General features: G+C 38.6%; 1 pseudogene; it reads left to right on the top strand.

Annotated features, from left to right (window-relative positions):
* The first annotated feature begins 4,421 nt into the window (after positions 1 to 4,421).
* Positions 4,422 to 4,902, top strand: LOC103002119 (28S ribosomal protein S33, mitochondrial-like; annotated as a pseudogene).
* The last annotated feature ends 18,502 nt before the right edge of the window (positions 4,903 to 23,404 follow it).

The raw sequence follows: 23,404 nt of genomic DNA, 5'->3' as shown, positions 1-23,404 counted from the left end.
CATCCTTTTATCACGCCCATCTTTTAGGTATCAATTTAGATATCACTTCCTAAATCCAGAGCCCCAATTTTCTTCTACTGATACCTCTCTTCCATTACCTTGCCTGCTCTGCTCATCTGTTATCACAGAAGTTTTCATATGGTAATATACAATAGCCTATCTGTCTGTATTCCCAACTATATTTACTTTCCATGAGAGCAGAGATCATAACAACAGTGTGGTTCAGTCTTGCATCTCCACCATCTATTACAGTTTATGGTTCATAAAGTAATAACTCATTAAACTTTCTTGAGTTCAGAAGACTTAAAGTAAAACTATTTGGATTGGCAATTTAGAGATTTCTGATAATTATGGATTATGGTTTCGTGGTAGGAAGAAGCCAGAAGATTGAAGAATACGTTTTTAGAGAAGAGTAGAAGCCGTTTTAAGTTTTTATGGCCCAAGGCATGAATCAAGGATGATTTTCTGGCACCAAGTGTTTATAGTGATGCAAGGGGTGTGTGGGCCAAGGGCCTTGAGAAGAGAGTATATTTTAATTTTCCATCTGAACTCACAAAAGGACCCAAAGTACATGTGTCTGTACTTCCTTTTTCTTCTTTATTTTTTTTGTTTTGTTTTGCCATGCCCTGCAGCATGTGGGATCTTAGTTCCCTGAGCAGGAATCGAACCCATGTCCCATCCCGTGGAAGCACAGAGTCTTAACCACTGGACCACCAGGGAAGTCCCCTGTCTATACTTCTTAAAGACAAGTTGAACCAATATCAAGCCCTGGAAACAATCATCCTGGTACTTCTTATTCTGAAAACTGAGTTGGTTATCCAGATTTGTTCGTGTAGCTGTGCAAAATTATTTTTCAACAAATATTCACTCCTCTCTTATACCCATCCCCAACTTAATTCTATGGTGGGCAGAATGTACTTTCCCACTCCTTGACTTAAATTGAATATTAGAGAACAGTATGGTGTGACCCTTGAAATATGCTTATACTGTCGGGCTTGTGTTCTCACACTCCTATATTTCAGTATGAAGGGAAATGCCTTAAATATGTATTACTGCCAGTCCAAAGAAGACAAGAGATATGTGAAGTAGATCTGAACCCAACCTACATATTGGAGCCAAGTCCAACTTATCCTAGCCAAGATGAGCCCAACTTTAGAGATCTGCAGACTATGACAGAAATAAGTCACCGAGTTTGGGGATGGTTTTAATACATAATTATTGTAAAAAGAACTAATTTATAGAGAACTAACTGTCCTTTTCCCTTCTCTCTTTCCCAAACATTTTGAAAAGAATTGGGACCAGGACCAGGAAGAGGTTCTACTTTTATAACCCTAATGAAAATACTAGAAGTTTTACTGTCCTTTATGCTAAATCATTGAGGAATGGGGAAAATGTTGGAATAAATCACCTATTGATTCTTTAACTTTTATAAAACTCTCTTAGATATCCCTTCCATAAAATTGTTACAATCTTCATACACATTAAAATGGCAAATGAGGTTTCCATTTAAAATATAAATTCAGATGTTTCCAGTTGTGACCAAAACCCGCATGTATCCTTTGGAACTGGGGATCAACAGAATGAAACCACTTACTTGGAGCTTATAAATGTTGCCAGTTCCTGAAGCTGCTGACTGCGTTCTGGGAGTTGAGGAATGTTTCAGGATACTAGCTAACTGCATGGAAAATTGAAAGGTAAAGACTAAACTTCTTTCAAACATGATACAGTCTTTGTGAGAGCAGCCCATCCTTTATTTCCTCAAACGCATTCAGCACAACATTTTTGCAGCCGAGGTATCTTTGGCCACACAAAGCAGGATGTTATTCTCTTATATCTGCTGCCAGAGGGACTGCAAGAGCAACAGCCTTAAAGGAAGTGTAAACATCTTTCATTTAGCGAAATGGAGTGTGAACTAGAGTTGCTATATTAAAGAAGGAGCCAAAATAGACAAACATACACATACACGCATGCACATGCACGAGCACACGCGCACACACACACACACACAAAATCATCTCCTGCCTCTCTCTTTTGAGTCTATGAGAACTCAAACACAATTCTGTCTTTTTATACTGTATAAAGCATACCTTATTGGAATTTATTCTTGCTATGTAATTGTATTTTAAAATAGCAAACATTTATATAGCTCTTGCTATATGTGAGCCACTGTTCTAAGCATTTTTAATATTAATTCACATTATTTTAAAAATAAACCTATAAGGAAAGTAATTTTACTATCTTCATATGACTCATGGTGTAACTACATCACAGAGAACTTAAGTGATTTGCCCAACATTACCCAGTACAGGGTGGAAGTGAATTTTGATTCTGCAATCTATGTTCAAAAGTCTGGGGGCTTCCCTGGTGGCGCAGTGGTTGAGAATCCTCCTGCCAATGCAGGGGACACGGGTTCGAGCCCTGGTCTGGGAAGATCCCACATGCCGCGGAGCAACTAGGACCATGAGCCACAACTACTGAGCCTGCGCGTCTGGAGCCTGTGCTCCGCAACAAGAGAGGCCGCGATAGTGAGAGGCCCTCGCACCGCGATGAAGAGTGGCCCCCGCTCGCCACAACTAGAGAAAGCCCTCGCACAGAAACGAAGACCCAACACGGCCAAAAATAAATAAATTAAAAAAAAGTCTGAGAGAAGGCTGGATCAATATGGTGGAGTAGGAAGACATGGAGCTCACCTCCCCCTACACCCACATACAAAACTACATCTACATATGGAATAATTCTCACAGAAAACTAACTGGAAAACTGGCAAAGAACTCCTATACAACAAAAGCTGCAAAAAAGTTTTCCATGTAACTGGGTAGGATGGAAAAAAGGCAAAGTGTTGGGACTTGCACCCTGAGAAGGATCTGTAAGGAAAAGAAGGTCCACTCAGGCAGACCCTCACCCTGGGGGAGTGAGTGGGTCGAGCCACAGACTGGGCGTCCCAGTCCTAAGGTTCTACACAGAGGATACAAGCTCCCCTGGCTGCTGGGAGAAACACTGAGACAGATGGGACTGGAAAAGCCTAGACTCCACTCACGAACAGTGTACGGTTGCACACGAACAGTGTGCAGCTTGTCAACAAACAGGGCAAAAAGAGCTCTGTACTGGCAGCTGGCTGCCACCTAAAGGTGTTCCCCAATCTGAGTGGGGTGTGGGATCTAGGCCACTGGGAAAAGACTTGGTCTGGCTATGCAGAGATAGCCCAGGGGCCTGAGGTGTGGTCCAGGTGGAGCAGCTGTGACCATTGTCAGCGCTTACCCAAACAGCACCACAGGAACCACTGTGACCAGCACACCAAGGTCCCCTGGTTCCCAACTGAGTGAATGCTCTGGCCAAACCCACTCCACGCCACAGCTTGGCACTGGATCTGGAGCAGACAGGCCCTGGGAAAAGACTCAATCTAGGGATACAGGGATGGCCCAGGGTGTGGGATGATGACAACCATTGTTGGTGCTTACTCAAGCAGCACCTTGGGAACCACCATGTCAGCAGCCACAGTCCCACTCCCAGGTGAGCAAATGCTCTGGCCCCGCATACTCCATGCCGCAGCTTGGCACTGGAACTTGTACAGACAGCTTTTTGGGAGAAGACTCAATCTAGGGATTCAGAGGAGGCTTGGGGGACTCTGGGGTATGATCCAGGCAGGGCACTGGCAGCAAACTTTGGTGGTAGCTCAATCAGTGCCAACGTGATTGGCACTGATGTCTGACAGCAACACAGCCGCCTCAATTCCTGCAGCCACAACACACTGACCCCCAGCCCCAGCCTAATGTATGATCCTGCCCTGCCCATTTCACACCACAAACTTGCACTAGATCTGGGGTGACCATACAGGAGAAGAGACCCAACCTTGGGCTGCATCTGAGCTGAGCCATGGACACCTATACATGTAGCAAATCAGGGCTCTGAGTGCACGAATCTCACTTCAGCACTCCCCTTCTTTGAGGCAAAATATGCACTCAAAGGGAACAGAGCTTGTTCAATCCCAATCCTCAGGGCTTCTGCTCAGGCAACTGGGGAGCAGTGACAGAGCAGTGACCGTCACAGAGCAGAGAGGAAGTCCCACCTGACACCCTGTGAATACTTTAGATCCTCCAATACTAACTACACCCCCTATCAAATTGAAAGTGACCAGTGCACCCTGAAGAAAGACAAGGTTGGGATCCACATCAAAAACAGCCCTTGCACCAAAGACACTGGATACACACAGTCTACATAGGGATGCTCCCACATAAAAATACCCCTTCAAGAACACAATAGATAACTATTTCTCCTAAATGCATAAAGACAGAGAAAGTTAAGTAAAATAAAAGGCAGAGGAACTATTCCCAATTAAAAGAGCAAGAGAAAACCCCTGAAAGAAGGGGTGTGAAGGAGAGGAAGGTCATGACTAGGGACTCTTTCTCCTTGCTGATCAAGAAATGTCTTCAGTTTCAGAATACACCTTTCACATGAGTCATCTGAGTGCCCAGTTGTTTGGTGAAGTTGCCAGACCTACTGATTCCAAATCCATGAAAGTGGTGAAGCTGTTTAGTGAGCAGCCTTTGGCCAATAGGAAGGAGACTTGACTGGTATCTAAATCACAACATTTACTTTGCACTCATGGGAGCACTATATTTTCTTGGCCTCTACAGAGACGAGCATCAGGACTTTAAGGATGAGCAGCTGCATCTGAAGAAGATTTGTGGAAAGCGGAAACCAAGGAAAGGAGAAAGGAAAAGAACAGCGAAAAAGAAATAGTGTTGGTCCATCAAGAGAGAAGACTTTTCCCTCAGGGACTGAGAGCAGGAGGAAGTGTATTTATTGTCCTTCCACATACTGGAGGAGTGTAAGCTTCCTAAGTTGAAGGTTATTTGGAGGAACACAGTCATCTCCATGTTGAAGTCTAATCCAGTTGAATTGTGACTTGTTTCATGAACACATTCTAATTCTGCAAAATTATTTGCCTTGGTTCTGTAATCTGAGGTTTACCTTATTCCCAAAGAAATGAGCGCATGATTACTGTTGAACGACTTGTTTGGGAGGGGATAGGATGTTGGGGGCGTGGAGGGGAAACTCATTAAATGAACATTTTCATTACTCTCTTCTTGCTTCCCCACTTAACCAGCCCTACACTCTTTCATCTCTCTGGCTGTTCAGCCACTGTCTCACCACCAAGCTCACAAACTTTATGCACCTCTCCATCTACTCCTTTGAGAATATCTGTAAGATAAATTTGTGGGATACAAGGCTGTGCCTGGTATGAAAGTATTGAATACCTGCTGTATACAAGCTACCAGAGCTCTGGTAATACAATGCTTTGCAACAAACAAACAAATAACAAAAAACCCCGGAAGACTAAATAATTAAACAGAGCTTATCAGTCTACCAGACATCAAGTTCAAAAAGGAGGTAATAAAAATTCTAACTGAATTAAGAAAGGTTATTGATATAAATGCAGAGCACTGTAACAAGGAACTAGAAACCATAAAGATGACCCAGTAAAAAAAAAAAATAGATAATTCAATTTCTGAGATAAAAAACAATGTAGAGCAATGAATAGCCAACTGAATGACACAGAAAAATGAATAAGTGATCTGGAAGATAAATAGAATAACAGAAATATCCCAGTCAGAACGGCAGACAGAAAAATGAAAAAACATGAAAGCAACATATGAGATATATGGGATGATATAAAATGTGCCAACTTACACATAATAGGGGTTTCAGATGGAGAAGAGAGGGGGAAGGGGATCAAAGATGTATTTGAAGAAATTATTGCTGAAAATTTCCCCACCCAAAGAAGGAAACATATCCATGTACAGGAAGGATAGAGGGTTCCAAACAAGATGAACCCAAACAGACCCACACCAAGAGATAGCATAATTAAAATGACAAAAGTTAAAGATAGAGAATTCTAAAGGCAGCAAGAGAAAGACAGAGTCATTTAAAAGAGAACCCCCATAAGTCTATCAACTGATTTCTCTGCAGAAACTTCGCAGGCCAGAAGGGAGTGATGTGATATATTTAAAGTGCTGAAAGGGAAAAACCTGCAACCTAGGATACGCTACCCAGAAAGATTATCATTTAGAATAGAAGGAGAGATAAAGAATTTCTCAGACAAGCAAAAACTGAAAGAATTAAGCAATACTGAACCTATCCTAAAAGAAATATTAAAGGGTTTTCTCTAAATGGAAAAGAGGCAGGAAACTATAGGAAAGGGAAAATCCCAGTAATAATGACAAATAAATTTATAGTAAAGATTGAAGATCACTTAAACAAGCCAGTACACAGGTTAAAAACAACAATAACAACAACAAAAGAATTGTAAAAGTGACTATAACTAAAATAAACAGTAAAGGATAAACATGAAGATATAAGCTAGACCATCAAAACCACAAAATGGGTCAGAAGGGAGTAAAAAATTGTCGATCTCTTAGAATGTGTTTAAATGATTATCAGTTTAAAACAAGTAGATATAGTTATGGGAAAACATACATAACCCCATGGTAATCATAAATCAAAAACATACAATAAATTCACAAAAACCTAAAAGGAAGGAACTTAAACATACTACAAAAGAAAATAATCAAACCATAACAGGAGAAACAAAAAGAAGAAGAAATGAATTAAAAAAAAAACTACAAGAACAAATGGAAAACAAAGAATAAAATGACAATAAATACATACCTATCAATAATTACTTTAAATGTCAATGGACTAAATGCTCCAATCAAACTATAGAATGGCTGATTGGATAAAAAAAAAGCCAAGAACCTGCAACATGCTGCTTACAAGACACAAAAGACATCAAGGCAAAAGCCACACACAATCTGAAAGTGAGGGGTTGAAAAAAGATCTTTCATGAAAATGGAATGAAAAGAAATATCAAGAAAGCAGAAGTAACAATACTTATATCAGTCTATAATAAACAATAGACTTTAAAACAAAGGCTATAATGAAAAACAAAGAAGGGTATTACATAATGATAAAGGGATCAATACAAGAAGTGGGTATAACACTAGTTAACATATACACACCCAATACAGGAGCACCTAAATAAATAAAACAAGTACTAAGAGACAAAAAAAAAAAAAGAGAAATTTGCTATAACACAATAATAGTAGGGGACTTTAACACCCCACTGACATCAATGGACAGATCATCCAGACAGAAAAGCAATAAGGCAACACAGGTCTTAAAGACATAACAGATGAAATGGACTTAATTGATACATACAGGACAATACATTCAAAAAGAGAAGAATACACATTCTTTTCAAGTGTTCACAAAATATTCTCCAGGATAGACCACATACTAGGTCACAAAACAAGCCTTAACAAATTTAAGAGGAGAAATATTGAAGCAACCTAAGTGTCCTTCGACAGATGAATGGATAAAGAAGATGTGGTATATATACATACATATACACACACACACACACACACACACACACAATGAAATGTTACTCAGCCATAAAAAAGAATGAAATAATGTCATTTTCAACAACATGGATGGAACTAGATATTATCATACTAAGTGAAGTAAGTCAGACAAAGACACATATCATATGATATCACTTATTTGTAGAATCTAAAAAATGATACAAATGAACTTATTTACAACATAGAAACAGACTCACAGATATAGAAAACAATCTTATGGTTACTAAAGGGGAAGGGGGTAGGGTGGAATAAATTAGTAGTTTTGTATTAACATACACACTGCTATATATAAAATAGATAAACAACAAGGATGTACTGTATAGCACAGGGAACTATATTCAATATCATTATAATAACCTATGATGGAAAAGAATCTGAATTTATATATATATATGAAACATTCTGCTGTACACCTAAAATTAACACATTTTACATCAACTATACTTCAATAAAAATAGAGGATAAAAATTACAGCAAGCATCTTTTCTGACTACAGCAATATGAAACTAAAGATCAACTACAGAAAGAAAAATAGGAAAAGACCAAAAATGTAAAGACTAAACAACATGCTACTAAAATACCAATGGGTTAATGATGAAATCAAAGAAGAAATCAGAAAATACCTTGAGACAAATGATATTGAAAACAGAACATTACAAAATCTATGGGATGCAGCACAGCAATTCTGAGAGAGAAGTTCATGGCAATACAGGTCTTCCTGAAGAAAACAATAAAAATCTTAAATAAACAACCTAAACTACCACCTAAAGTATCAGAAAAAGAACAAAGGCTAAGGTCAGCAGAAGGAAGGAAATAATAAATATCAGAGAGGAAATAAATAAAATAGAGATCAAAAAGAAAATAGAAAAGGTGAAACCAAGAGCTGGTTTTCTAAAAAGATAAACAAAATTGACAAATCTTTAGCCAAGCTCATCAAAAAAACAGAGGATCCAAATGAAAATAAGAAATGAAAGATGATAAACAGCAACCAATATCACAGTGATACCAAAAAAAAAAAAAAAAAAAAGGAGAGAATACTATGAACAATTATATGCCAACAAATTGGACAACCTAGAAGATATGGACAAATTTCTAGAAACATACAGCCTGCAAAACTGAGTCAAGAAAAAACAATTTGAACAGACTGATCACTAAATATTGAAATGAATTGGTAAGACAGTTTACTGGGGAATTCTTAACATATAAATCAGAACTTATACCTATCTTTCTCAAACTATTCCAAAACATTGGAGAGGAGAGAACACTCCCAAATTCATTCTACAAAGCCAACATTACCCAGATACTAAAACCAGAAAAAGACATTACACACACACACACAAATTAAAGGCAATATCTCTGATAAATATAGATGCAAAAATTCTCAACAAAATATTAGCAAACAGAATCCAACAATATGTAAAAAGGATTACACACCATGATTAAGTTGGATTTATTCCAGGGTCACAAGGATGGTTCAACAAATGCAAATCAATCAGTGTGATACACCACATCAAGAAAAAGAAAGACAAAACCCACATGATCATCTCAATAGATGCAGAAAAGCATTTGACAAAATTCAACATCCATTAATGGTAAAAACTCTCATCAAAGTGGGTGTAGAGGGAACATATCTCAACATAATAAAGGCCATTATAACAAACCCACAGCCAACATAACACTCAACTACTCAACAGTGAAAAGCTGAAAGCCTTCCTATTAAATTCAGGAATAAGGAGGTCTACTCTCACTGTTTCTATTTAACATAGTATTGGAAGTCCTAGCCACAGCAATTAGACAAGAAAAAGATGTAAAATCTATCCAAATTGGAAGGGAAGAGGTAAACTGACACTATTTGCAGATGATATGATGCTCTATATAGAGAACCCTAAAGTCTCCATCCAAAAAACTTAAAAATGAATTCAGGGGCTTCCCTGGTGGTGCAGTGGTTGAGAGTCTGCCTGCCAATGCAGGGGACACGGGTTCGAGCCCTGGTCTGGGAGGATCCCACATGCCGTGGAGCAACTAAACCCGTGAGCCACAACTACTGAGCCTGTGCGTCTGGAGCCCGTGCTCTGCAACAAGAGAGGCCACGACAGTGAGAGGCCCACGCACCATGATGAAGAGTGGCCCCCGCTCGCCGAAACTAGAGAAAGCCCTCGCACAGAAACGGAGACCCAACACAGCCAAAAATAAATAAATAAATAAATAAAATTTAAAAAAAAAAATTAATTCAGGCCATAAGCCAAGATATGCCTGGGGCTGCAAGAAGGAGGAAGAGGAACCAAGATGGCGGAGTAGAAGGCCGTGCTCTCACTCCCTCTTGCGAGAACAACAGAATCACAACTAGCTGCTGTACAATCATCGACAGGAAGACACTGGAACTCACCAAAAAAGATACCCCACATCCAAAGACAAAGGAGAAGCCACAATGAGATGGTAGGAGGGGCGCAATCAGAGTAAAATCAAATCCCATAATTGGTGGGTGGGTGACTCACAGACTGGAGAACACTTATACCACAGAAGTCCACCCACAGGAGTGAAGGTTCTGAGCCCCACGTCAGGCTTCCCAACCTGGGGGGTCTGGCAACGGGAGGAGGAATTCATAGAGAATCAGACTTTGAAGCCTAGTGGGAATTGATTGCAGGACTTCAACAGGACTGGGGAAAACAGAGACCCCACTCTTGGAGGGAGCACACAAAATAGTGTGCGCATCAGGACACAGGGGAAGGAGCAGTGACCCTGGGGGAGACTGAACCAGACCTACCTGCTACTGTTGGAAGGCCTCCTGCAGAGGCGGGGAGTGGCTCTGTTTCACCGTGGGGACAAGGACACTGGCAGCAGAAGTTCTGGGAAGTACTCCTTGGCGTGAGCCCTCCCAGAGTCTGTCATTAGCCCCACCAAAGAGCCCAGGTAGGCTCCAGTGTTGGGTTGTTGCAGGCAAAACAACCAACAGGGAGGGAACCCAGCCCGACCCATCAACAGTCAAGTAGATTAAAGTTTTACTGAGTCCTGACCACCACAGCAACAGTCAGCTCTACCCACCACCAGAGCCTCCCATCAAGCCTCTTAGATAGCCTCAAAGACCAGAGGGTAGACAGCAGAAGCAAGAAAAACTACAATCCTGCAGCCTGTGGAACAAAAACCACATTCACAGAAAGACAGATAAGATGAAAAGGCAGAGGGCTATATACTAGATGAAGGAACAAGACAAAACCCCGAAAAAACAACTAAATGAAGTGGAGATAGGCAACCTTCCAGAAAAAGAATTCAGAATAATGATAGTGAAGATGATCCAGGACCTCGGAATAAGAATGGAGGCAAAGATCGAGAAGATGCAAGAAATGTTTAACAAAGACCTAGAAGAATTAAAGAACAAACAGAGATGAACAATACAATAACTGAAATGAAACCTACACTAGAAGGAATCAATAGCAGAATAACAGAGGCAGAAGAACGGATAAGTGACCTGGAAGACAGAATGGTGGAATTCACTGCTGCGGAACAGACTAAAGAAAAAAGAATGAAAAGAAATGAAGACAGCCTAAGAGACCTCTGGGACAACATTAAACGCAAGAACATTCGCATTATAGGGGTCCCAGAAGGAGAAGAGAGAGAGAAAGGACCCAAGAAAATATTTGAAGAGATTATAGTCGAAAACTTCCCTAACATGGGAAAGGAAATAGCCACCCAAGTCCAGGAAGCACAGAGATTCCCATACAGGATAAACCCAAGGAGAAACAGGCCGAGACACATATTAATCAAATTGGCAAAAATTAAAGACAAAGAAAAATTATTGAAAGCAGCAAGGAAAAAATGACAAATAACATACAAAGGAACTCCCATAAGGTTAACAGCTGATTTCTCAGCAGAAACTCTACAAGCCAGAAGGGAGTGGCATGATATACTTAAAATGATGAAAGGGAAGAAACTACAACAAAGATTACTCTAGCCGGCAAGGATCTCATTCAGAATCGATGGAGAAATCAAAAGCTTTACAGACAAGCAAAAGCTAAGAGCATTCAGCACCACCAAACCAGCACTACAACAAATGCTAAAGGAACTTCTTTAAGTGGGAAACATGAGAGAAGAAAAGGACCTACAAAAACAAACCCAAAACAATTAAGAAAATGGTTATAGGAACATACATATCAATAATTACCTTAAACATGAATGGATTAAATGCTCCAACCAAAAGACACAGGATTGCTGAATGGATACAAAAACAAGACCTATATATATGCTGTCTTCAAGAGACCCACTTCAGACCTAGGGGCACATACAGACTGAAAGTGAGGGGATGGAAAAAGATATTCCATGCAAATGGAAATCAGAAGAAAGCTGGAGTAGCTATACTCATATCAGATAAATTAGACTTTAAAATAAAGAATGTTACAAGAGACAAGGAAGGACACTACATAATGATCAAGGGATCAATCCAAGAAGCAGATATAACAATTATAAATATATATGCACCCAACATAGGAGCACCTCAATACATAAGGCTAACAGCTCTAAAAGAGGAAATCGACAGTAACACAATAATAGTGGGGGACATTAACACCTCACTTACACCAATGGACAGATCATCCAAAAAGAAAATAAATAAGGAAACAGAAGCTTAAATGGCACAATAGACCAGATAGATTTAATTGATATTTATAGGACATTCCATCCAAAAACAGCAGATTACACTTTCTTCTCAAGTGTACACGGAACATTCTCCAGGATAGATCACATCTTGGGTCACAAATCAAGCCTCGGTAAATTTAAGAAAATTGAAATCATATCAAGCATCTTTTCTGACCACAATGCTATGAGATTAGAAATGAATTACAGGGAAAAAAACGTGAAAAGCACAAACACATGGAGGCTAAACAATACATTACTAAATATCCAAGAGATCACTGAAGAAATCAAAGAAGAAATCAAAACATACCTAGAGACAAATGACAATCAAAACACGACGATCCAAAACCTATGGGATGCAGCAAAAGCAGTTCTAAGAGGGAAGTTTATAGCTATACAAACCTACCTAAAGAAACAAGAAAAATCTCAAGTAAACAATCTAACCTTACACCTAAAGGAACTAGAGAAAGAAGAACAAACAAAACCCAAAGACTGCAGAAGGAAAGAAATCATAAAGATCAGAGCAGAAATTAATGAAATAGAAACAAAGAAAACAATAGCAAAGATCAATAAAACTAAAAGCTGGTTCTTTGAGAAGATAAACAAAATTGATAAGTCATTAGCCAGACTCATCAAGAAAAAGAGGGAGAGGACTCAAATCAATAAAATTAGAAATGAAAAAGGAGAAGTTACAACAGACACCACAGAAATACAAAGCATCCTAAGAGACTACTACAAGCAACTCTTTGCCAATAAAACAGACAACCTGGAAGAAATGGACAAATTCCTGGAAAAGTATAACCTTCCAAGACTGAACCAGGAAGAAACAGAAAATATGAACAGACCAATCACAAGTAATGAAATTGAAACTGTGATTAAAAATCTTCCAACAAACAAAAGTCCACACCAGATGGCTTCACAGGTGAATTCTATCAAACATTTAAAGAAGAGCTAACACCCATCCTTCTCAAACTCTTCCAAAAAATTCCAGAGGAAGGAACACTCCCAAACTCATGCTATGAGGCCACCATCACCCTGATACCAAAAGCAGACAAAGATACTACAAAAAAAGAAAATTACAGACCAATATCACTGATGAATATAGATGCAAAAATCCTCAACAAAATACTAGCAAACAGAGTCCAACAATACATTAAAAGGATCATACACCACTATCAAGTGGGATTTATCCCAGGGATGCAAGGATTCTTCAATATACGCAAATCAATCAATGTGATACACCATATTAACAAATTAAGGAATAAAAACCATATGATCATCTCAATAGATGCAGAAAAAGTTTTTGACAAAATTCAACACCCATTTATGATAAAAACGCTCCAGAAAGTGGGCACAGAGGGAACCTGCCTCAACATAATAAAGGTCATATACGGCAAACCCACAGCAAACATCATTGTCAACGGTGAAAAACTGAAAGCACTTCCTCTAAGATCAGGATCGAGACTAGGATGTCCACTTTCACCACTATTATTCAACATAGTTTTGGAAGTCCTAGCTACGGCAATCAGAGAAGAAAAAGAAATGAATGGAATACAAATTGGAAAAGAAGAAGTAAAACTGTCACTGTTTGCAGATGACATGATACTATACATAGAGAATCCTAAAAATGCCACCAGAAAACTACTAGAGCTAATCAATGAATTTGGTAAAGTTGCAGGATACAACATTAATGCACAGAAATCTCTGGCATTCCTATACACTAATGATGAAAAATCTGAAAGAGAAATTATGGAAACACTCCCATTTACCATTGCAACAAAAAGAATAAAATACCTAGGAATAAACCTACCTAGGGAGACAAAAGACCTGTATGCAGAAAACTATAAGACACTGATGAAAGAAAATAAAGATGATACCAACAGATGGAGAGATATACCATGTTCTTGGATTGGAAGAATCAACATTGTGAAAATGACTATACTACCCAAAGCAATCTATAGATTCAATGCAATCCCTATCAAATTACCAATGGCATTTTTTACGGAACTAGAACAAATCATCTTAAAATTTGTATGGAGACACTAAAGACCCCGAATAGCCAAAGCAGTCTTGAGGGGAAAAAACGGAGCTGGAGTAATCAGACTCCCTGACTTCAGACTATACTACAAAGCTATAGTAATCAAGACAATATGGTACTGGCACAAAAACAGAAACATAGATCAATGGAACAAGATGGAAAGCCCAGAGATAAACCCACACACCTATGGTCAACTAATCTATAACAAAGGAGGCAAAGATATACAATGGAGAAAAGACAGTCTCTTCAATAAGTGGTGCTGGGAAAACTGGACAGCTACATGTAAAAGAATGAAATTAGAATACTCTCTAACACCATACACAAAAATAAATTCAAAATGGATTAGAGACCTAAATGTAAGACCAGACACTATAAAACTCTTAGAGGAAAACATAGGAAGAACACACTTTGACATAAATCACAGCAAGATCTTTTTTGACCCACATCCTAGAGTAATGGAAATAAAAACAAAAATAAACAAATGGGACCTAATGAAACTTCAAAGCTTTTGCACAGCAAAGGAAACCATAAACAAGATGAAAAGACAACGCTCAGAATGGGAGAAAAAATTTGCAAATGAATCAATGGACAAAGGATTAATCTCCAAAATATATAAACAGCTCATTCAGCTCAATATTAAAGAAACAAACAACCCAATCCAAAAATGGGCAGAAGACCTAAATAGACATTTCTCCAAAGAAGACATACAGATGGCCAAGAAGCACATGAAAAGATGCTCAACATCACTAATTATTAGAGAAATGCAAATCAAAACTGCAATGAGGTATCACCTCACACCAGTTAGAATGGGCATCATCAGAAAATCTACAAACAACAAATGCTGGAGAGGGTGTGGAGAAAAGGGAACCCTCTTGCACTGTTGGTGGGAATGTAAATTGATACAGCCACTATGGAGAACAGTATGGAGGTTCCTTAAAAAACTAAAAATAGAATTACCACATGACCCAGCAATCCCACTACTGGGCATATACCCAGAGAAAACCATAATTCAAAAAGACACAAGCACCCCAATGTTCATTGCAGCACTATTTACAATAGCCAGGTCATGGAAGCAACCTAAATGCCCATCGACAGATGAATGGATGAAGAAAATGTGGTACATATATACAATGGAATATTATTCAGCCATAAAAAGGAACGAAATTGAGTCATTTGTTGAGACGTGGATGGATCTAGAGACTGTCATACAGAGTGAAGTAAGTCAGAAAGAGAAAAACAAATATCATATATTAACACATGTATGTGGAACCTAGAAAAATGGTACAGATGAACCGGTTTGCAGGGCAGAAGTTGAGACACAGATGTAGAGAACAAACGTATGGACACCAAGGGGGGAAAACCGCGGTGGGGTGGGGATGGTGGTGTGCTGAATTGGTCGATTGGGATTGACATGTATACACTGATGTGTGTAAAATTGATGACTGATTAAAACAAAAAAAAAGGAGCAAAAAAAAAAATGAATTCAGCAAGGTTTCATGATACAAGGTTAATACACAGAAATCTGTTGCTTTTCTATACACTAAAAATGAAATATCAGAAAGAAAATGTAAAACCACAATGCCATTTAAAATTGCATCAAGAGAATCAGATCAAGATGGTGGAGGAGTAGGACACGGAGCTCACCTTCTAACACAAATATTAATACATCAAAAACACATCTACTTGTGGAATGATTCTCACAGAACATCTACTGAATGCTGGCAGAAGACCTCAGACTTCCAAAAGGGCAAGAAAATCTCCATATAACTGGGTAGGACAAAAGAAAACTGAAAAAAAGAGAGAGAGAAATGAATCGGGATGGGACCTGCACCCCTGGGAGGGAGCTGTGAAAGAGGAAGATGTTTCCACACACAGGGAAGTCCCCTCATTGGTGGGGGATAAACCAGGACAGAGGGGGAACTTCAAAGCCTTGGAGAAGAGCACAGGCACCTGTTTATGGAGGACAAAGGGAGAGAGACCTACACAGATGGTCAGTGCCATCACGCAGAACTTCCCAGCCTAAGACTCTCATCCACTGGGGTGGGTGGGGGCTGGGTGCTGAGGCTTGGGCTTCAGAGGTCAGAGCCGGGGAGAGGACTGTGGTTGGCTGTGTGAAGACAGCTTGACAGGGCAGGGTGAGGTGTGCCACAACCGAGGGAGTATGGGAAGAAGCCTGGGCCCACCAGAAAGGGAAGGTACCATTGTTGTGGGGTGCATGAGGAGAGGGTCAGGACCTTCATAGGAGCTTCTTTCTCTGTGTGTATGCTCTCAGGCAGCAGGTCACTGCTTACATGAGCTCTGGGGGTGGGCACGAGCTGTGGCTGCCATGTCGGACTCCAGAGATGGGTGCAGACTGCTGCTGCCAGCAAGGGTCCTGCGAGCAGGTGCTAGTCACTGCCCCCACCTTCCCGGATGCATGTGTGGCCCACCAGCACTGCAACCAGGCCCCAACCACTGCCCCTGCCCCCCCCAGGAGTGTGTGTGGCCAACTGGCACTGCCGCCAAGGATCCCACAACTGGGCACCAACTGCTGCCCCTGCCTTCCTGGGAGCGTATGCGGGCCATGCACCTGGACACCCCCTATCAAGAGGATAATGGCCAGCACACACTGAGGAAAGAGACGGTAAGCATCCAAACCAAAAACAGCCCTCATGCCAAAAAAATATTAAAGCCACATGAGCTACACAGGGATGCTCCCGCATATTAATAGCCATCCAAGTCTACCGTAGAAAATTGCTTCTCCTAAACTCACAGAGTAAGAGAAATATGAGCAAACTGAAGAAGCAAAGGAATCACTCCCAGTTAAAAGACCAAGAGAATTCCCCTGAAGGAACAATGAAACAGACTTCTTCAGTCTAACAGATACTGAGTTCAAAAAGGAGGTAATGAAAATACTGAAGGAATTAAAAAAAGCTATTGAGAGAAATGCAGACTAGTGTAAAAAGGAACTAAAAATTATAAGGAGAAGCCAAGAAAAAGTAGAAAATTAATTTGCCAAGATGAAAGCTGAACTAAAGGCAATGAATAGCAGAATGGAAAATGCAGAATAAAGAATAAGTGATCTAGACAGTAGAATAATGGAAATTACCCAATCAAAACAGCAGACAGAAAGTCAAATGAAAAAAAAAAATGAAAGCAATATAAGAGACCTATGGGATAATAAAAGTGTGCCAATCTATGTATAATAGGGATTCCAGAAGGAGAGGAAAGAACAAAGGGGATTGAAAATGTATTTGAAGAAATTATGGCTGAAAACTTCCCAAACCTAAAGAAGGAAACAGATATCCAGATACAGGAAGCACAGAGGGTCCCAAGCAAGATGAAGCCAAAACAGACCTACACCAAGACATATTATAATAAAAATGGCAAAAGTTAAAGAGAGGATTCTAAAAGCAGCAACAGGAAAACAAAGAGTTAATTACAAGGGAACTCCCATGAGACTATCAGCTGACTTTACAGAAATGCTGCAGGCCAGAAGGGAGTGGCAAAATATATTCAAAGTCTTGAAAGTGAAAAATCTGCAACCTAGAATAGTCTACCCAGCAAGATTATAATTTAGAGTAAGGGGAGAAATAAAGAATTTCTCAGACAAGCAGAAACTAAAAGAATATAGCAATACTAAACCAATCCTAAAAGAAATATTGAAAGGTCTTCTCTAAATAGAAAAGAAGCAAGAAGATAGGAAGGAGGAAATCACAATTGCAAAGTAAATCACTTACGTTAGCCAGTATACAGATCAAAAAGAAAAAACAACCCTATTTGTGAAAGTGATGATAAGCACAAGGAACAGCAAAAGGATAAACATGAAGATGTAAAAAAGGACATCAAAATCATAAAATGTGTGAAAATGTAGATTCTTTTTTTTTTAGAATGTGTTTGAGCATATATGACTATCAGTCCAAGGCAAGCAGATATAGGAAGGGGTTAACATACTTAAAAAATAGGGCAATTAGAAATAAAAAAACATACAATATATTCACAAAAACCAAAAGGAAGAGAACATAAGCATAAAATAAAAGGAAATCATCAAACCACAAAAAGAAAAAGAAAAAAGAAAGGAACAAAGAAGAAACATAGAATCAACTGGAAAACAATGTTTAAAGTGGCAATAAATATATATGTATCAATTATTACCTTAAATGTCAAGGGACTGAATGCTCCAATCAAAAGATATAGAGTGGCAGACTGGATTAAGAAAACAAGAGCCTACAATATGATACCTACAAGAGACCCACCTTAGGGCAAAGGACACACATAGATTGAAAGTAAGGGGATGGAAGAAGGTGGTTCATGCAAACAGAAATGACAAGAGATTGGGAGTTGCAATGCTCATATCAGACAAAATAGACTTTAAAACTAAGGCCATAAAGAAGGATAAAGAAGGACACTATATAATGATAAAAGCATCAATACAAGAAGAGGACTTTACTCTCATCAGCATATATGCACCTAATATAGGAGCTCCCAAATACATAAAATGAATACTAACAGACATAAAGGGAGAAACTGATGGGAATACAATAATAGTTGGAGACTTTAATGCCCCGCTCACGTCAATGGACAGATCTTCTAAACAAAGTATCAGTAAGGCAACAGATAATCCTAAATGATACAATAGAACAGTTAGACTTAGTTGATATGTTCAGGACATTACATCCAAAAAAACAGAGAATACACATTCTTTTCAAGTGCACCTGTAACATTCTCTAGGATTGACCACATACTAGGACACAAAGCTAACCTCACCAAATTTAAGAGTATAGAAATTGGGCTTCCCTGGTGGTGCAGTGGTTAAGAATCCGCCTGCCAATGCATTGAACACGGGTTCGAGCCCTGGTCCAGGAAGATCCCACATGCCATGGAGTAACTAAGCCCATGCACCACAACTATAGAGCCTGCGCTCTAGATCCCATGAGCCACAACTACGGAGCCTGCGAGCCACAACTACTGAAGCCCGCGTGCCTAGAGCCCGTGCTCCGCAACAAGAGAAGCCACCACAACGAGAAGCCCACACACCACAATGAAGAGCAGCCCCTGCTCGCCACAACCAGAGAAAGCCTGCGCACAGCAATGAAGACCCAATACAGCCAAAAATAAATAAATAAATACATTTATATATATTAAAAAAAAGAGTATAGAAATTATTTCAAGCATCTTCTTTGACCACAACAGTATGAAACTAAAAATCAACCACAGGAAAAGAAATGGAAAAAAAAAAAAAAAAAAAAAAGGTTAAATGGAGACTAAACAACATGCTCCTAAAAAGCCAATGGGTCAATGAGGAAATCAAAAAGGAAATTTTAAAATACCTTGAGACAAATGACAATGAAAACACAACCATACAAAATCCATGGGATGCAGCAAAAGCAGTTCTTAGAGGAGAGTTCATAAAGATACAGGTCTTCCTTAAAAAAACAAACAAACAAACAAACTCAAACAACCTAACCTACCACCTAAAAGAATTAGAAAAAGAAGAACAAACAAAACCTAAAATCATCAGAAGGAAGGAAATAATACAGATCAGGGAAGAAATAAATAAAATAAAGATTTGGACTTCCCTAGTGGTTCAGTGGTTAAGACTCCATGCTTCCAATGCAAGGAATGTGGGTTTGATCCCTGGTCAGGGAACTAAGATCCCACATGCCATGTGGCATGGCCAAAAAAAATTTTTTAATAAATAAATAAATAAAGATTTTTTTTTTAAACAATAGAATAAAATCAATAAAACCAAGATCTGGTTCTTTGAAAGGGTAAACAAATTTGACAAATCTTTGGCCAGGCTCACCAAGAATGAAAAAGAAGGGACCCAAATAAACAAAATAAGAAATGAAAAAAGAGAAATCTCAACCCACACCACAGAAATACAGAAAACCATACGAGAACACTATGAACAATTATATGTCAACAAATTTGACCACCTAGAAGAGATGGACAACTTTCTAGAAACATACAGCCCACAAAATTGAATCAAGAAGAATTAGATAATTTGAAAAGATCAAGCACTAGAAGTGAAATAGAATCTGTAATAAAAACAAACAAACAAACAAACTCCCTACAAACAAAAGTCAAGGACCAGATGGCTTCACAGGTGAATTCTACCAAACATAAAAGAAGAAATTATACCAATCCTTCTCAGACTCTTCCAAAAGACTGAAAGGAGGGAACACTTCCAAAGAAAGTCTATGAAGTCCTCATCACAAAAAAACAGACAAAGATACCACCAAAAAAGAAAATTACAGGCCAACATCTTTGACTAATATTGATGCAAAAATTCTCAACAAAATATTATCAAACCAAATCCAACAACACATAAAAATATCATACAACATGACCAAGTGGGAGTCATCCCAAGTTCACAAGGATGGTTCAACATACACAAATCAAATCAATCAATGTAAATGTCACATTAACAACAAAAGCGTCAAACATCACATGATCATCTCAAGAGATGCAGAAAAAGCATTTGACAAAATTCAACATCCATTCATGATAAAAACTCTTACCAAAGAGTAGACAGGGAATGTATCTCAACATAATAAAAGTCATTTATTCCAAACACACAGCCACTACAGTACTCAACAGTGGAAAAACTGAAAGCCTTCCCGCTGAAATCTGGAACAAGACAAGGATGCCTACTCTCACCACTTCTATTCAACATAGTATTGGAAGTCCAAGCCACAGCAATCTGACAAGAAAAAGAAATTAAGGGTATTCAAATTGGAAGGGAAGAGGTAAAATTGTTACTATATGCAGATGACATGATACTACATATAGAAAACCCTAAGGACTCCACACAAGAACTATTGGATCTAATAAATGAATTCAGCGAAGTAGCAGGATACAAGATTAACCTTCAGAAATCGATTGCATTTCTTTACACTAACAATAAAATATCTGAAAGGGCATGTAAAAAAACAATACCTTTTAAAATTGCACCAAAAAAAAAAAAAAAAAACCTAGGAATAAACCTGACCAAGGAGGTGAAAGACTTATATGCTGAGAAATATAAAACACCAATAAAGGAAATTAAAGAGGATTCAAAGAAATGGAAAGATATCACATGCTCTTGGATTAGAAGAAGATTGTTAAAATGGCAGTACTACAGAAAGCAATCTACACTTTTAATGTGATCCCTATCAAATTACCCATGACATTTTTCACAGAACTAGAAAAAATAATCCTAAAATTTATATGGAACCATAAAAGATCCAGAATTGCCAAACCAATGTGGATATGGAAAAAGTCAGGAGGCATAACTCTCCCTGACTTCAGACAATACTACAAAGCTACAGTAATCAAAACAGTGTGGTATTGGTAAAAAAACAGACATACAGATCTATGGAACAGAACAGAGAGCCTAGAAATGAACCCACACACCTACAGTCAATTAATCTTCAACAAAGGAGGCAAGAATATAAAATGGGAAATAGACACTCTCTTCAGCAAGTGATGCTGGGAAAGTTGGACAGCTGTATGTAAATCAATGATGTTAGAATGCACCCTCACACCATGCACAAAAATAAACTCAAAATGGCTTAAAGACTTAAACATAAGACATGACACCACAAAACTCCTAGAAGAGAACATAGGCAAAACATTCTCTGACATAAATTGTACAGATGTTTTTTTATGTCAGTTTCCCAAGGCAATAGAAATAAAAGCAAAAATAAACAAATGGGACCTTATCAAACTTACAAGCTTTTGCACAGCAAAGGAAACTGTAAAACAAACAAACAAAAAGACAACTTACAGAATGGGAGAAAATATTTGCAAATGATGCGACCAACAAGGGCTTAATCTCCAAAATATACAAAGAGATCAAACAACTCAACAGCAAAAAAACCAAACAACCCAATAGAAAAATGGGCAGAAGATCTTAATAGACATTTCTCCAAAGAAGACATACAGATGGCTAGTAGGCAAATGAAAAGATGCTCAACATCACTAATTATTAGAGAAACACAAATCAAAACTACAATGAGATGCCAACTTACACCAGTCAGAATGGCCATCATCCAAAAGTCTACAATTAATAAATGCTGGAGAGGGTGTGGAGAAAAGGGAATCCTCCTACACTTTTGATGGGAATGTAAGTTGGTGCAGCCACTATGAAGAATAGTACAGAGGTCCTTCAGAAAAATAAAAATAGAATTACCATATGATACAGCAATCCCACCCCTGGGCATATACCCAAACAAAACTATAATTCAAAAAGATACATGCACCCCCTATGTTCTAGCAGCACTATTCGCAATATCCAAGACATGGAAGCAACCTAAATGTCCATCAACAGATGAATGGATAAAGAAGATATGGTACGTATATGCAATGGAATACTACTCAGTCACAAAAGAGAATGAAATAATGCCATTTGCAGCAACAAGGATGCAACTGGAAATTATCATACTAAGTGAAGTAAGTCAGAAAGAGAAAGACAAGTACCAAAGTTATTGCTTATATATGGAATCTAAAGTTTGGCACAAATGAACCTATCTACAAAACAGAAATAGACTCACAGACATAGAGAATAGACTTGTGGTTGCTAAGGGGGAGGGGAGAGGGAGAGGGATGGAATGGGAGTTTAGGGTTAGAAGATGCAAACTATTACATTGAGAATGGATAAACATTATGGTCCTACTGTATAGCATAGGGAACTATATCTCATCTCCTGGGATAAACCATAATGGAAAAGAATATAAAATAAGAATGTATATATCTGTATAACTGAGTCACTTTGCTGTACAGCAGAAATTAGCACAATTTTGTATATCAACTATACTTCAAAAAAACCGCATCAAAAATACCTAGGAACAAACTTAACCAAGGAGGTGAAAGACCTATATGCTGAAAACTATAAAACTTTGATACAGGAAATTGAAGATGATTCAAAGAAATCAAAAGCTATCCTGTGCTCTTGAGTTGGAAGAATCAGTATTATTAAAATAGCCATACTACCCAAAGCAATCTACAGATTTAATGCAATCCCTATCATATCATTTTTCACAGAAATAGAACAAATAATTCTAAAATTTATATGGAACCACAAAAGACCCTGGATAGCCAAAGCAATACTGTGAAAAAAGAGCAAAGCTGGGGGTATAGCCCTCCTGGACTTCAGACTATACTACAAAGCTACAGTAATCAAAACAGCCTGGTATTGGCTCAAAAACAGACACATGGGTAAATGAAACAGAATAGATAGCCCAGAAACAAACTCATGCACCTATTCTCAATTAATCTATGATAAAGGAGGGAAGAAAATACAATGGAGAAAGACAGTCTCTTCAACAAGTGGTTTTGTCTGTGAAACCTGGAT

The sequence above is a fragment of the Balaenoptera acutorostrata genome, unplaced genomic scaffold, assembly GCF_949987535.1.
Source record: "Balaenoptera acutorostrata unplaced genomic scaffold, mBalAcu1.1 scaffold_987, whole genome shotgun sequence".
Lineage (NCBI taxonomy): Eukaryota > Metazoa > Chordata > Mammalia > Artiodactyla > Balaenopteridae > Balaenoptera > Balaenoptera acutorostrata.
The sequence above is the reverse complement of the archived record's forward strand: the minus strand, read 5'-3'. Positions and strand labels throughout refer to the sequence as shown.